The 13,409-nt window shown below is 50.4% G+C and overlaps 1 protein-coding gene across 6 annotated transcripts in view; it reads left to right on the top strand.

The window, feature by feature from the left end:
* The window catches only part of SLC39A11 (solute carrier family 39 member 11), a 238,912-nt gene that overhangs the window by 39,484 nt on the left and 186,019 nt on the right, over positions 1–13,409 (top strand). The window lies entirely within an intron of this gene.

The raw sequence follows: 13,409 nt of genomic DNA, 5'->3' as shown, positions 1-13,409 counted from the left end.
CAGTCCACTTCCTCTCACTCGAGGATAACTCCTTTTTGTGACTGCAGGTGAAACTTTATTATTTTTTTAAAAGATTTATTTATTTATTTATACAAGCACTGGGTGCAGTCAGAGGCGCGGGAGGGTGAGAGAATTCACCAGAGCCAGAGCGGGGAGCAGAACAGACAGACTGACGAAATACACTGCTGAGGGGAGCAGTGGGCGGCAGGAGAGGTCTGCGCGCCATGTGGGACCCTCACCCTGTGACCGGGGATCGAACCGGCGCTGCAAAGGGCAGCTTCGCAACCCAGCGCTCAACCGCTGCGCCACTGGGGAGGCCCTGCAGGTGAAACTTTAAATCTCAAAATCACCAGTGTTGGGAACAAGCCAGAGATGTTAGGCTTTTGGCCACCCTAGGGCTGGTGAGTGGGTTGGGGGACGAGCCTGTGCTTACTCACAGGGAAGCACAATGTGAACATGGACGTGACCGCTGAACAGGGAGAGTCCAGGTCAGGCCAGGAGATAGCTGGACGCCATGGGCTGAGGCCTGGCCACCTGTACCCCGTCAGTAGAGAGGTCGAAGGGTCAGCTCTCTGTACTGTGTCCTCAATGGTCCTAGAGGTTGCAGAAGCTCCCCGTGAGCCCCAAGCATCTGCTCAGGCTCTGTGCTCAGAAAGAGACAGCAAGGACCCTCTGGGAAGATGGTGTTGAAGGCCATTTCTCCTGTGGATCCTGGTGAGCTATGATCACCCCAGAGGCATCAGCCGGACGTGTGTCCCGGGGGAGAGGCTGCCCTTCTCTTCCTGTCACCCAGATGTAGACATGGGAGAATCCCTGGGAATTGGCTCAGGGGCCAATGAGAAACTGACCATCCTGTCCCCGAAGGACCAGCCTCTGCAGCCACAGCTGCAGGTGGAGAGCCGGGCACGTCGCAGGAGGGGGATCACGTGTCATATGTTTTCATGAAATGCCTGCATGGCAGTGTCTGTTCCTGTCTCTGGGCCCCTGGCTGCCTTACTGTGGAGGACAGCTAGCTGCACGGCCCTGGTGTTGAGAGCCCGTTGATGTGGACAGCCGTGTTCTGCTCGCACACCTGCCGCGGCTCTGTGTGAGCTCGCGTTGGGGTTATTCTACTTGTCCCAGCAGGAAGATCTTGTGGTCAGGAGGGGTCTTGCCCACCGAACAGTGGACGGCATGGGCTGGACTCGGCATGGCCCTGCTAGGTCTCCTTCCCCTCCCACCCAGTTCCAGCTGGGCCCCTAGGACAGCACCGTGTAGAGGGCCCTTTGCAATCACGATGGTCGCTGCTCGCTGGTCAAGCGTATTTGATCAGCTGTCCCGACGCTGGGGCTCTCGCTGGGCAGTATAAATAATCACCGGCCAATTTGTTCTGCACACACTGGCTTTTCCCCCAACCTTTTGCTCCTGTTTGTTCTGCTATATGCTTTGAATTTGGAGGCACTCCCAGGGGGGCGTCTTTCATAGACTTTACAGAAAATGAGCAATGACTTGGGAGCAGTGGGTGAAGGGCTAGGGAGAGAAGGAAAGGCTGGAAGGGCAGTGATCATTCATGCCCAGGGCCTTGTTCATCGGCAGAAAGATAGCCCAACGGCAAACATCTGTTCTAGGACATTTGAAAAAAAATTAATTCTTGCTGTTGATGTGAGGAGAATTGGCCTTCGAAGGTCTTATAAATAGACACCAATTATTTATAATCGCCACAGTCAGTGAGTACCAATGTCTCCCCGAGAGGGGTGCTTGGAAACAGCCCGTCCATCATCGCTGAGAGACAGGCTTGAGGTCCCCTTGGTTTCACCAGGAATTTGCTGGATAACCCAGCGGGGGCTGTGGCTCGGCTCTCTTGGGGTGGCTGACTGAATGAGTTTTGATCTTGGCCTATGTGGTTATCCAGGCCGACTGGGCATCCCCAGAGAATAGAATCTTCCAGGGGGCTGGAATTTGGTTCCTGAATGCTCATTGTGCTCTAAATTTATAAACCTTTTGAGATCTGGGGAAGCTCCGGGAGCAGATCCGGCTCCAGGTCTTTCCAGAATCCTGTTCTTCTCACCTGATGGCAAAGCCCCACTCTGGCAGATGACCAAGGCCCAGGATGAAGTTCTTGGAGCAGAGTTGGCTGCAGCCCTCCTCCAGAACTCTTGGCAGCCTGAAACCTCATGATGGAATTTTTGGAGAGTGACTTTCAGGCCCCCTGATATGAGTCCCAGTTGCCCATTTCCAAGGCACAGTGGAGCTCTGGTTGAGGTTGTTTCTCTTGCCTTTTGAGGCATTCTGCACCTCCTGTGACTTAGGAAGATGCTGGGGTGGTGGGTCTGGTCTCTCTGGATGCAGAAGGGTCCTGAAGGGGTAGGGGCAATCTCCTGGGGAGAATGCTGGCTGATTCACCATGCCATGATGCCTCGCGATACCCATCTAACTGCTGGGTGTGCAGTCCATAAGCTCCCTCTCCTCCTCTCCAGATACTCTTTGTTTTCTAGGGCAGGCCCCATGTGTGTGCCTGTGTGTGGCAGCTGTGGACATAGTCCTGGCTCCCTGAGGTTGCAGAAGAAACTTCTGTGGCTTTGCAGCGAGCGGTGTGGTGTGGAGAATGTCTGCTGTCTGGTTTGTGCAGGACTTAGGAACCCACTTCTGTTGGAGGTGCATGTTCCTGGAGTGTCCTCAGTGGGTCTGGCATGAATGCACATGCACGGATTGTTAGAAAACAAAATTCACAATTGTCTGTGAAATGGCTCTTGAACTGGCAGCCTCCTCTGTAGATACTTGCAGGGAGTTACACAAAGTAGAAGGTCTTTACAGGTAGTAGAGGGTGGGCCGGAGGCTATTAGCTTAAGAAAAGATTATTCAGGGAAATCCACCTTCCCTCAGGGGCTGGGGGATCATATCATGCAGATGGCCTCACTGGTGCTGACTAGGAAGCTCCAGACTGATCAGTTTCAGATAACACTTTGGAAGAGGTTGAAACTGCCCAACCAGAAGCTTTGCAGGGCATGTCACCTGGGCACAAGGCTCCGCTGCCTCCTCCACTGAAGCTGTATCCCTGAGGGACAGTGAGCTCCCTGAAGGCAGCGGCTGGTCAGTGTCTCCTGCTCTGCACCCCTGGCCTGGCGGTGCCTGGCTGGAGTGGGGGGCTCAGAAAACCGTGTGCGTTTGCCTGTGTGTGTGTGCATGTGCATGTGTGTGTGTGCATGTGCCTGTGCGTGTGTGTGTGTGTGGGACAAGTGTATGTTTAAGCACGGACTTTACTCATCACTGACCCCATCAGGACTAGATGAGAGCCTGGAATGTGCTGGATACCTGTCCACCCCCACTACCACCTTCCAAAGCCTGAAAGGGTGGAGCCTTTTGAAGAATCAGCTGGTGGGGCTAGAGCAGGGCCAGCAAACCTTTTCTAGAAAGGACCACAAAGTAAATATTTCAGACCTTGCAGGCCATGTGATGTGGTGTCTCTGTTGCCTTTTCTTTTCTTTCTTCTCTTTTTCACAGTCCCTTAAAAGTATAAAAAACTGTCCTTCTGGCACCGGCTGGATGTGGCCATGGCCATGGATTGTACAAATCTCCAAGTTCCTGGACGTCCGGCTGGTGGTTCAGCTTTGGGAAGGAGAGTATTTATTTTTTTGTGTGTTTCCTTCCTGCTCAGTCATCCCATTCGAACTCTGTCTCCTGGGATGCAAAGCAGGCTAGAATGAATGGAGCTGGAGGCCCTGGCGTTATGCACGCTGTTGAGCTCCACGGCGGCAGGAGGCTGTGGCAGCACCCACTGAGCCTGGGCTCTGTAAAAAAAGAGTGAGAAGTGCGGGTGAGCCTGAGTACCTCTCTTCCTTAATCACAGGGCTCCAGGCTCCCCTTAGAACGTTTTCTCTGGCACCACTGTCTGTCCCCTCCCCTTACTTTCCTGACAGCCTTTGCAAAACTAATTGCTTGCTTTGTCTGACACCCCATCCTGACTCTGCTCCTCCCTCCCCATTTTGCTGGAAGCTGTTTGCATGTCAAGCTTCCATATGGTACAGCGAGTGGCCGTTGGAGGAGTCCCAGGAGACCCCTCCTGCCCACAGTGCCTGGGATTCCACGGCAGGAGGGACCGAGGCTGGGACCCATAGGGGCGAGCCCAGAAAGGGCTCCATGCTGGGCTTCCTAGCCGAGAGTGTCACCAGTTCAGGGTAGAGCTGTGTTATTTATTATATAATGTTATTATATGATGTGGTGATACCTTACAACATGATATAGAACAATATTCCACCATGGCATTATGGAACAATCTGTCATTCCCTACGTCTCGATTCTTCCTGGCACCCTGTGCTCCCCAGCCAGGCTGCCATTACTAGTTGGAATCAAGCTTCTTCATGGGATATGTGGGCTCTGGGCTCCACTGCCTGGTGTCTAGGGCTGTATCTGGGGCCTCGGTATCCTTCTCTGTTAAAATATAATTTATCTTCCATAATAAAATGAAATCTGGTAGAGCATCATCCGAGAGTGGCCACGAGGATTAAATCAACAAGGCCTATAGAGTAGCTGACTCACAGTCTAGGCATCCACTGGGTGTTTAATAAACATCACCTCCTTATGTCAGGGAAGGTGGAAGCTGCAGGTAACTTTGTGGTCAGGTTCCTCTGTTGCACAAGTTGTGGATTCAGGCTGTGCATGTGTGCACGTGTGCATGTGTGTGCATGTGCATGTGTGTCCAGTGGGCTTCTTCTGGGCTCTGGAAGGCAGGTCCCTCTCATGACTGTGGGGAGTCCCACAGCAGCCAGCCCATCCCTCCTACTTCTGCTAAGGGCTGGGCCGGGCAGTGATGGGCTGGGGCATATGCTCCCTAGCACCACAGTCCATCTTTGCCACTGTCTCTTAAAGGGGCTTTTCAGAGTAAGCGTGACCACCTGGCCTGTCCGAACCAAACTGACCTGGCCTGGTGTGCTGACAGCCTCAGGGATCCAGTTCCTTAACTCAAACAACCAGATTACTCCACTGTTAACTTAAGCTCAGATGTGGTCCAAGGCGGTGTATTGTGAGGGCCAAGATGTCACTTAGGACATTCCACGGGGGCTGACAGCTCTGTGCCCAGAAACAGGGATGGAGGCCACATCCATATTTCTCACTGTAAATCACAGCACCGCAAGGGTCCTCACTGGAACCTCATCATGACCTTGAACTCTCAGTCTCCAAACTGAGAAAACCCTATCTGCCCTGTAAGTTGCTTAGGGTGGTTTGCCAAGCGGCTCACGCTATGTCATGCTGAGGGCTCCAGCTGCCAACCCAAGTCTGGGCCCGGTTTGCTGGCTGCCGCTGCTCTCTGTGGCCACCTCTGCCCTGACTCGGAGGCCCTGCCGCTGTCCTGTGAGGACTCGCCTGGCACGTCCCTCTGCCACCTGGGCCACTGGGCCACCTGCCACCTCGACGACCAGCCCTCAGCCTGGTCTGCCTCTGTAGGAGCTCGAGCTTGGTGTCAGTTGCCACCAGGATGCTGCTCCCAGGTGAGGGCAGACCTGTCCGCGGCCCAGACCTGTCCTTTGTAGAATTAGCAAAGGAAACCCTGGTGCGCACAATGATTCCAGGTGCCTCTCCTTGGGGTGAGCTTTGTATTTCCAGATATTCTGTGTAAACGTCATGTTCCACCACTGGTGGGAATAAATTGAAATCTAGGCAAACATTTCAGCACGTGCACATTGTTTGCCGTGATACCTGGGTGTGGAACCCCAGCAACACGCTGGCCTCTTGGTGAGTGTGGTCAGCTGAATAATGACCCCTGAAGATAAGCAGGTGCTCTCGCTGGAACCCGTGCTGCTGGTTTGCATGAAGAAAGGGTCTTTGCAGCTGTGATGAAGGGGTGGCGCTGGAGGGGGACACACAACCTGTATTATCCAGGTGGACCCTCAAAGTGTTTATCGAAAGGAGACAGAGGGAAATTTAACTCAGAAGAGGGGGAGGTGTTGTGTCTGTGTAGGCAGAGATGGGAGTGAGGAAGCCCTAAGAATGGAATGCCAGGAGCCCCCAGAAGGTAGAGGGCCAAGGAATGGACTCTTTGCAAGGGCCTCCAGAGGGGCACGGCCTGGGTCTGGCGGGCCCTGTGTCATCAGAAGAATTCAACCCTGAGGGTGTCTCCCTGACTCAGACTGCTGCCTCTAACACCTTCCGCTCATCTACTCATGGTTAATATCTTTTGCACATCTTTTTTTTTTTTTTAAGATTTATTTATTTATGCATACAAGAACTGGGGTACAGGCCAGAGGTGTGAGGGGTGAGAGGATTCACCAGAGACAGAGTGGGGAGCAGAATAGGCAGATTGACTGAAATACACTGCTGAGGGGAGCAGGGGGCTAGCCAGGAGAGGTCTGCTGCGCCATGTGGGTAGCTCCTTGGCCAGGGATCGAACTTATGCTGCAGAGGCTGCGGATAGCTTCATAGGTTGCACTTTAACCCCTTGCGCCACCAGGGAGGCCCTGCACATCTTTTTTTTAAATAAAGGATTATTTTTATTTATGCATACAAGAACTGGGGTGTTGGCCAGGGGTACGGGGGTGAGAGGTTCAACAAAGACAGAGTGGGGAGCAGAACAAGCAGACTGACTGAAATACACTGCTGAGGGGAGCAGTGAGGAGACAGATGTCTGCTGCACCATGTGGGTCACCTCCCTGGCCGGGGATTGAACTCGGGTATCTCCACTCTTTCCCATCCCCTAGGTGCCACCTCTCTGCGAATCCACTGCAGTAGCGTGAGAACCTGTGGGCTCTGAGTAGTGGGTCTGGCCCTTCCCTCCGAGTGCCTCCCCATGTTGCAGAGACCACTCACATGTCCAGGCACCTTGCTTGCTGGCCACGGTCACCTTGCATCCGCTCCTGTGGCCTCTGAAGCCACAACCGTTCTTTGAACAGAGAGAACTCAATATAAGTGCTAACTAGGTACAGAATTGTTAGCAGAGGTCAAAAGAGAACTCACCTACCACCCCTCAGGATGAGCAAGTAGAGGAAGGAGCTGGAATTATGGAGACTTAGAAACTAGAGGAGGGAGCCCCAGGGCTGAAACTCACTTGTCCAAGGAGAAGGGAAGCTGGCTGTGCAGGTGCTGGGAAATGTCCACGTGGGATTTGGCTGGTAAGAGCAGGAAGGGACTGCTGGGGTCCTGGTGAAGAGCCTGCTGGAGTGGTGTGCATAGTGGCTGCTGGCAGGCCGGAGGAGCAGGACCCTTCTCAGGCCCACAGTCTCCCTGTGGCTTCCCAGGTTGGCAGATCTCACAAAGCACAGCTGGCAGCAGCTGCCATGTGGAGAGCATCAGGCTTGGACTTTATTATAGAGCTAGAGAAGCAGGCGTTCTGCTTGAAGCTGTGATGGTCATAAAAATGAAGGAGTCTCAGTGGATTCTGGGTTGCCAGGGACAGATACTGACTCTGGTTGATTAAACAGAAATGGAGCTTATAAAAGGACCCCAAGTCTCTCCCCAGATGTTGGCAGGGGAGGAGGGAGCTGGAGGTCATGTTCAAGCTCAGTTTTGAAAGCCCCAGTCCAGGTCACTGCACTGTTGTAACAGGTGGACCATCGCTGGTCACGCAGTGCCAGATACTTCCACTTTATCCCACACCAGGCAGGTGATGTGGGTGCGGGTGCTGCTGCTTCTGCAGCTGACAGTGGAAAGATAGAGGGAAGAGAGGAGACACAGGGGAGAGTTCCTGCTGATTTCACCACCTTCTTCCAGTTGGCAGAGCCAGGTCATGTGGAGGTGCCCAGGTGCAGCTGTGCCAGGAATGAGTGTCCAGCATCTTCAGCTCCTGAGGACAGCTCTGCAGGTGCTCATAAAATGGGCAAATCCCCAGAGACCTCAAGGGGTGCAGATGCAGCATACCCCGGAAAATAGAAAGCCTTCAGCTTACTGGGATGTATTGTCTCAATAGGTAATGGGTCCACAATTATCTGTGAGTCCTCAGGAGAATCAGCAACGTCAAGATGCTAAGGTGACTAAGGAGTCCTCCCCAGAGAGCACTCACTGTACATGCCAGTTACCTCTAAGCATACGGCTCACCCAGGTGACGTGACCCCTTTGATGGCGAGGCTCCCGGGGATGAGAAGGGGTTGAGGATGAGAAGCCCCTGTGTAGTGGCAGCAAGGGACGGAGCAGGAGCTCTGTGATCCGAGCAGATGGAGGAAGGAGGAGTCCTGGAGCCCTCGGTGGATTTTTGCAGGCTTTTTATTGGGATTTACCAGGTACATGGCAGGCAGGGGTGCCAGGAGGCCGGGAGGCTGAAAGGCCTCCCAGCCCCCAGCAAGTCTTCACTCTATATGGGCTCTCCGGTGGTCTCTCATGGCCTCTACTTCTCTGCTGGTACCTTCTCACTTCTTCTGATCTGGTCTGTTCCGCTCTGCTGGTGTCCCCGTGACGCCACCCTTATAAGCTCAGTCTCTCAGCCCGGGTGCACCCACCTATGTATGCCCACACCCTACTCCAGGTGCCTGCCGTCAGGCATGCATGTAGGTCCACAGGGTTCCGCCATCAATCCTAATGGCGGCAGGGCAGAAAAGCCTGATATTTTACTTGCCCTACACCCTGCCAGGGGCTGATCCCCTTGAGAGCCCAGACAGGTGGGGGCTCTTTGAGTGCAATCTGGTTGTTTTTTTTAACTTCATGATTCTATTTTTTTTTTCCAATTTCATTTTTTAAAATACATATCTTACATCATTTTTCATTTTTGTACAATGTATGCATTTCCATCTTGGTTATAGTCCCCGTACAATTGTACCCCACTTATTTTGACCCCAATCCCTCCTCTCCCTGCCCCCCCCAATAGTGTGTCTCTGCTTTATAGTTGCTTGTTGATTTTGATTTTTCTTTATTATAGTTATTCTTTTTCCTGGTCCCTTATTTATTTAGGTTTTCTAAATTCCTACTATGAGTGAGACCATCTGGTATTTCCCTTTTTCTTTCTGGCTTATTTTGCTGAGCATGACCCCTTCCAGCTCTATCCATGTTGCTGCAAACGGCATGAGTTTATCTTTTTGATGGCTGAATAATATTCCATTGTGTATATGTACCACATCTTCTTGATCCAGTCTGGTTTTTAACCGACTTTCCAGCAAGGTGGGAGGGTCAGACGTGGTTGGAGTCTAAAAAGGAGGATGGGAGAAGGGGAAGGTTTTGAGGATGGTGTGTGCAAAGGCGGGGTTGTCAAAAAGTGAGGGCTGTCATTTGGATGATTGATAGCTGGAGGAGATATTGGTGGTGTGCTAAGAGCCCATGGATGTGTTGGTGAGCAGGGAGCTGAGATGTAGCTTGCAGGGTTTGGAGCGGGGGCAGCCGCCACCTTCCTGGAGGGGGCAGGGCTGTGTCAATGTCATCTCACACATGTGGTCCTCCCTGGGTCATCGTCAGATTGTGAAAATGCCATCTCCGCTCCATCTCTCAGAATCAGGGAATCCTCTGCAGTGAGGTTTCCCTTGCATCTTCACTGACCTATAATCAACAGGGACACCTGGACTTTTGCTTCCGGGTCCCACCCAACCTGGTTGGGTGAGAAGTTGCCTCCTAGGAGCGCCCCAGCACTGCGCTGTGGCTCTGGGCCTGCGGCCTTGTGCAGCTGTTGCTCCTTCCTCCACTCCACTGCTCTCCCCGCTCCTCTCGCCCCTGTTGTTCCTTTCCTGCCAGAGCTCTGTTTTCTGGGATGTATTTATTGCCAGGGATCAAAAGCCTTATAATTAGATAAACAAGCAAATTACAAGCTGTTCCTTGAGTGGTAATTGCTCCAATGGAAATAAAGTGGTGGCATGATCAATGGTGACTCAGCCTCCTTGGGGGCGGATCACAGGAGGCTTCCTGGAATTGGTGTGGAGTTTCGATGTCAAGGTTAGGTTGGGAATTGATGGGAGGATGGGTTTGACAGGAGGTGGCAGATGATGCACTCAGACAGAGGAGCAAAGGGCCAGCAGGCTGTGATGTTAGTGTGTGCATGAGCTAGCTACTGCTGCGTAACAAGCAACCACGAAATCTCAGTGACATACAGTCCCCATGAAGGTTGATTTCCTGCAGATCAGCTGGGGCCACTCGGATGCTATCAGTTGGGGTCACTCACTCATCTAGGGGGCTGGGAATCAGCTGATCTTGACCACTTTGAGCTGCAAGACTGTGCATGGGTGGGGTGTCCCTACTCCCAGTGCCTGTTGTCTGCCATGGACCATCATCTTCTCACAGTGCATGCAGAGCACTCAAGGAAGAGCAGAAACAAACAAGCTTCTTAAGGCCTAGACACAGAGCAGACAGGCTGATGTTGCCATCCACTGCCATGTCCCTGTCTATGCAAATCACAGGCAATATTCAGAGTGGAATCTGTGTGTCCAGGGTTGAACAGAGCCCATCCTTTCTGCTCCTTCCCCCACACCATTCACTCTTTTCTGGAACTTCAGGGTCTTTGCAAATGTAGTAATTAAGGGGAGGTCATCCTGGAGTAGGGGAGGCCCTATGTCCAGTCTGACTTGTGTCCTTATAAGAAGAGGAGACGAGATACAGGATGGAAGACAGAGGGAAGATGCCTTTGTGAGATGGAGGCAGAGAATGGTCTTGAACTACTGAAAGTCAAAGAACACCATGGAGCTACCGGAGACCAGAGGAGGTGAGGAAGGCTCCTTCAACTCCAGAGCTGAGAGAAGAGACATCCCTGTTGTGTTAAGATACCCTATTTGTGGTAACTTCTGGTGCAGCTCTCAGGCACTAATATGGTAGGGTGGTGTTGGGGAAAAAATAGGGCAAGTTAAAAGCAGAACATGGTGTACAGAGCATGGCACAGCTGTCCTTTGTAGATTCGGGGAAAAGGACTGTCCAGACAATAAATGTTGGCTCCATGGGATGGCCTCCAAATTTAGATTCTTATATCCTATTCAAAAATAATTCCAGATGAAGTTAGCAAAACAAACAATACTTAGATAAGAGCAGTTCTCAACACCAGCTGTGCATTATAGTCACCTGTGGGCACTTTAAAAAATATGCTTCTGAGCCTTGCTTAGAGATTCTGGCTAAAATTTTATGTGATAGATCCTGGGCATCTGAAGTGTTAAGTCAACTGTTCTGAGCTATGACTTGGATAAAATGCAACCATTTAATGTATAGTTTGATGCCTTTTGACAAATGCATATACTTGTCTAGTCTTTACTAAAATCAAGTTGGAGATTTCGGTACCTCCAATATTCATCTTGTACTACCCTTTTCTTGTCAGCCTCTCTCCCAACCTAATCTCAGGCCACCACTGATCTGCTTCTGTTGCTGGACCTTAGTTATAGGCCTCAATATTTTTAAAAATCTCTCTCTTTTTTAAAGATTTATTTATTTATTAATACAAGCACTGGGTATAGTCAGAAGCGCGGGAGGGTGAGAAAATTCACAAGAGCCAGAGCAGGGAACAGAACAGGCAGAGTGATGAAACACACTGCTGAGGGGAGCAGCAGGCGAGGCAGGAGAGGTCTGTCGTGCCATGTGGGACCTTCACCGGTGGCTGGGGATTGAACCGGTGCTGCAGAGGCTGCGGGCAGCTTTGCAGCCCAGCGCTCAACCGCTGTGCCACCAGGGGAGACCCTTAAAAATCTCTTCAGGTGACTCTAATAAGTAGCCAACTAATGATAAAAGGAAGCCTTAAAACAAAACAAAAAATGTCTCTATGATAAAAGACGCCATAAAATTAAAGTCAAGTCAAGACTTAGGAAAGGTTTGCAATGCACATAACTAAGGACTGGGGTCTACGATATATAAAGGTCTCCCACAAGTCAATGAGAAAAAGGCAAAAAATGAACAAGATTTTGATTAGAAATTTCACAGGAGGAAACCCCAAAGGACCAACAAACACATGGAAATATGCTCCACATCACTGGTGATAACGGGAATGCAACTGACAGAAAATGGAAAAGGCCTGATAATGCCAAGTACTCATGAAAGAAGATTAGGGCAAATGCAGATGGGAACCTTTGTGCACATTTGATGGGGTGCAAACTGATACAGCCATCTTGGTGAGTAACTTGCAAATATCTAGTAAAATTGAAAATGCACATATCTTATGACCAAGCACTCCCAATTTTAGATCTATGCTGCAAACATTCGGCCAGTATGCAGAAAGCAGGGCATACGAATGGCTCACTGCAGCATTTCTTGTCATGGCAAAAAAAGATGGACATCAACACAAGGATCAATCATTGGAAGAATGAATAATTCAACTGTGGTGAATACCTAAAATGGCATGTAATACAGCACTTGCATCTGTGAACTAGGTCTGACCATGGACTTGTATGTCCAATAATTAGCAGAAACCAAAAGTAAGTTGCAGAATACCACGCAGAGTAAATGCTATTTAGCCAAACCTTGAAATGGTATGGAAACGCTGTCCCGTGTGCTGATAGGAACATAAAAATACCAGGTTCTCTGTTTGGGTTTGGGTCATGGCCCAAGTGGTGCCTGCTGACCCTTGGAGCGTGGCCGCGGGCTGCTGTTGGAAAAGGTCAAGCGTTTTGGTTTTGCTCTTGATGTTTAGATTCACAGGTAGGGCTTTGGCCAGTCGAAATTGGACTTGCGTGGGGCCTTGGGTTTTGTATGGGAATTAAATGAAACCATTCAAAGACCTTATGTCAAACATCAGAAGGATAATATAATAAAAGAGACACACTGACCTTGGAGGAAAATATCTGACTATTAAAATCCTTGAAAATGTTCCTTACAATATGTAAAAACACGGCTCTGTGAAGGGTACCCGTGAGCTTTTCCAGGTATGTGGTGACTCTAATTGGTGGGGGCAGAGCCTCGGAGCTTCCATTCTTTCTGCAATATTTAATGAAAATAATCTGAATCAAATATGGTAAATGTTAACTGACCTTTATTAGATCTAGGCGGTAGATACATCGATTTTGATCTTGTTATTCTCTGTAATTTTCTACATCTCTGAAGATATTTCTTAAAAAGGCTTAAAACTATAGATGAGATTCTATTTTTATTTTTTTTAAGATTTATTTATTTATGCATACGAGAACTGTGGTACAGGCCAGAGGGGTGTGTGTGTGAGGGGTGTGTGTGTGAGAGGATTCACCAGAGAGAGAGCAGGGAACAGAACAGGCAGAGTGACTGAAATGCACTGCTGAGGGGCTCTGCAGGCGAGTCAGGAGAGGTCTGCTGCGCCACGGGGTAGCTCCCTGGCCGGGGACCGGACTGTGCTGCAGAGGCTGCAGATCGCTTCTTAGGTTGCGTCTTAACCCTTTGCGCCACCAGATAGGCCCTATAAATGAAATTTTAAATAAAGTAACTGACATTGAAGTGAAGGAAAACATGGATTTGACAGATCAGGGGGCTGTTTCCATGTGATAGTTGCCAAAGTATCTCTTCCACATTTTGTAGGGCTGACCTCTGGCCATGTAATTCAAGGTGTTTAATGTTTGTATCTAGCTTATATTTAAAAATGTGGTACG

This window comes from Talpa occidentalis, unplaced genomic scaffold, assembly GCF_014898055.3.
Source record: "Talpa occidentalis isolate TD23 unplaced genomic scaffold, MPIMG_talOcc4v2.1 talOcc4.7, whole genome shotgun sequence".
NCBI classification, from domain to species: Eukaryota; Metazoa; Chordata; class Mammalia; order Eulipotyphla; family Talpidae; genus Talpa; species Talpa occidentalis.
Note: the sequence above shows the minus strand (reverse complement) of the source record. Positions and strands in the feature narration are given on the sequence as shown.